Here is a 3056-nt window from a genome sequence, read left to right as displayed (position 1 = left end):
CATAACCTGGTCAAGTGACCATACATTCAAAACATTGATAACAAACTTAGTCAAACCTCACTGTAAATGAATACACACTCTATCCAAGTCATCCATAACCTGGTCAAGTAACCATAAATCCACAACATTGATTACAGACTTTGTCAAACCTCATTAGAACATTGATAACAAAGCTACATAACAAATAGCTTTCATGAAACCTCACTTGACATTAATCCATAATAGTCTGTGACTTAGACAAAGTATCCATAACTTGTGAGCACTTCTTATTCCCTCCACTCGTAGTCTGCAATTTTGGTGATGAGTGTGAGAACCTTTGGACTGACGGCAAGTTGTTTTTTGGTGGCGTTCCGCTCCACTTTTGATCCCTTGTCTGGATTTATCTTGAAGAGGCACCTGTCAAATGAAAAAAAAAACAACTTTAGTAAGTGTGGACTGTACTGTAATGTAATGTTGTCATACATTTGCAAAAAAGTTACACAACAGTGTAGACAAAGCTTGCTTGTGAAAGAGTATTTGGACATACAGGAACTGTGGAACAGTGATGTAATGAAAAGATTAACATGTGAGTACTGTCTATGTGAATTGTGTATGAATGTGTTTGAATGTTTGAAGGTGGTCAGAGGGGGTTTGGTGTGAAATGGTAGCCACGCTTCCCTCAGTCTGCCCCAGGGCAGCTGTGGCTACAAACGTAGCTTACCACCACTGGTAAGAATGTGTATGAATGAATAATGGTTTCTGTAAAGCGCTTTGGGTGATTGAAAAGCACTATATAAATCCAAGCCATTATTACTGTTATTAGTATTAGTATTAGTAGTGTAAATACTATTTCAGGGAGAATAACGTAACTTCGGTCAGGAGGATCTGCTACTCAAAGGTTTCTTGGGCATTTGAGTTTTGTTTTGTCATTATTTCATAAATAAGAATTAACAAGCACTTGTTTCTGTAACTTGACATGAGCATGAATCAAGGATAAATAAGAGACACAGTCAGTCTAAAAACCTGAAAAAGAAAAATGAACTCTCAGGTAAAGTTTGGACCATTTTCATCCAGTAGGGGGCAGTTTTCACATCATTTTTTAGTGATAACTCTCCCTTGTGATAGAAAATGTCTTTTTTTTTTTTATAAATTCCTGAAATTTTATTAAAAAAAAATTCAAAGAGGTCAATAATACATTGTCCTACTCAGTGTATGGGTCAATCTTTCATAACTCAATCAGAAAAAGAGAAAATAAGGTTGTTTTTCTCTTACAATAAAATCAGAACATTAAAATGAAGTTTTTGATTTTATTATTTTGTTATTGTGGCCTTTTGATAAATTCAGGAAATGCCTGGAGACTTGTGGAAGTACAGGTGCTTTACTTTCAGCCTACATGCACAGCAGGAAAGCCTGACCGGAGATCTATCTGCCAACTGCCTGCAGACTGCAACTACTCATGGCAGGAGACGGGTCTCCCAGACCGGACAGGACCCAGCACCATCTTCAGTAAAGTTCCTCCAGCCTCCTGAGATTAATAACATTATCCAACAGCTGAGGCAGAACAGTAAACTAACTTCAGCCCACAGAAATATCCACAACACAGGTCCATCTCGGCAGCTCCACGCTGCTTCTCTCCGCGACCCAACTCCACCTCCTAGTGGGGCCTCCTCAGTGGCAGTGCTGGCTCCTGTCTGGTCTGAGTGATTCCTGGCATGAGTGCTCATGCACAGTCAGGCTTTCCTGCTCTGCATGTAGGCTGAAAGTAAAGCACCTGCACCTCCACAAATCTCTAAGCATTCCCCCAAATAAATATAATATCCAAATAAAATAAATTGATGGGTGGATCATGAACTTAAAGGTGTGAGAATGTACCACATTGTGACCAACAGGTGAGTATTTCAGCATTTCAGCACTTGAGCAGTGCTCAGTTTTACAGTATGTGCATTATATATCTTATTTTGATGTATTGAATTGACTAGTGGTGTCTTACCTCTGTAAGAACTCCAAAGTTGATGCTTGGGCTGCTGGGTAAGATATGTTCATACAGTAGTACGAACCAAACATCAGCAAAAGAGCATCACTGAAGATTCTGATGTGGCCATTCACAATGGTCTGGTCAACAGACAGCATGAAATTCTCTGCCGCCAAAGTCGAGTTTCCTGTTGTGTACAGGGACAAGAGAAGGACAAGAGAAAAATACAATTAAATTATCATCTTACAACTGAGTCCAGTACAACAATAACAAAGTAATAGTACTAATAGTTTTCTGTTTTTTGGTTTTAATTTTATTGTGGTGGAGAAAGATAAATATTCATACCGCAAACAACAATACATGGTGTACTTGGAAGTCCAGCACAGTCCACTTCAGAGGGCAGGGTTGTTTGATCCACTTTGTAGAACATCTGTTCTTCTTCTTCATTGAAGTACTTGAGGAGTAGTGGAAGAAACACAGCAACATTCACATCTGCAGCATTTTTGCTTGATGTTTCCATTTCCCTGAAGATGGTCTCCATCTTCCCTGGCTTGTCAGCCGATTTAAGAAATGAAATGACTCTGGCACATTTATTTGCTATGTTTTTGTCTTCCATGTCCACACCTGTAAGCTCTTTAAAATGAGTCTCCATGCCAGTTGTCTCAAACAGATATGGCCATTCCTTTATCAAGTCAGAAGTCTCAGTCCCACTGATAATGTCCTTTCTCTGAGTGAAGAAAGTGACTTCTCATCATATTCTCAATGGCTTTGCTGTCAACAGCATCTTTCTCTCCACATTTTCTTTAACTCTTCTTGTGCATGTTTCTGAGATTCAGGGGTTTCATCAGGTGGCAGCTGTGTTGGTTGCCAGTTTGTACACCCATAAGTGTCTAGTCTTTTTTTCTGAGTTGGGGTATCCTCTCCTTCACTGTTGCTAATACTTTGTCTCTTTAACGAAAGTGAAGTGTTTCCTCTCTTGAGGTTGTCCCACTCTGCTGACCATCTGTTTGGTGAGTGAGTCATATCCACTGCCTACAACTTCACCTTCAATGACATCAGTAAATGCCACAGGGTAGGCCTTTGTCATCTTCCTTGCTATCTCACT

At 39.7% G+C, this 3056-nt stretch overlaps 1 long non-coding RNA gene across 1 annotated transcript; it reads right to left on the bottom strand.

Annotated features, from left to right (window-relative positions):
• Nucleotides 1–213: 213 nt before the first annotated feature.
• LOC146964775 (uncharacterized) lies at nucleotides 214–2590 on the bottom strand. The gene is made up of 3 exons (XR_015034659.1): nucleotides 2297–2590; nucleotides 1970–2138; nucleotides 214–396 (listed from the first exon to the last, which is right to left on the bottom strand). It is a non-coding gene; the product is annotated as an uncharacterized LOC146964775 (long non-coding RNA).
• Between the last annotated feature and the right edge of the window lie 466 nt (nucleotides 2591–3056).

The sequence above is a fragment of the Trachurus japonicus genome, chromosome 21 (genome assembly GCF_045865225.1).
Source record: "Trachurus japonicus isolate A0001 chromosome 21, Traja_1.0".
NCBI lineage: Eukaryota > Metazoa > Chordata > Actinopteri > Carangiformes > Carangidae > Trachurus > Trachurus japonicus.
Note: the sequence above shows the minus strand (reverse complement) of the source record. Positions and strands in the feature narration are given on the sequence as shown.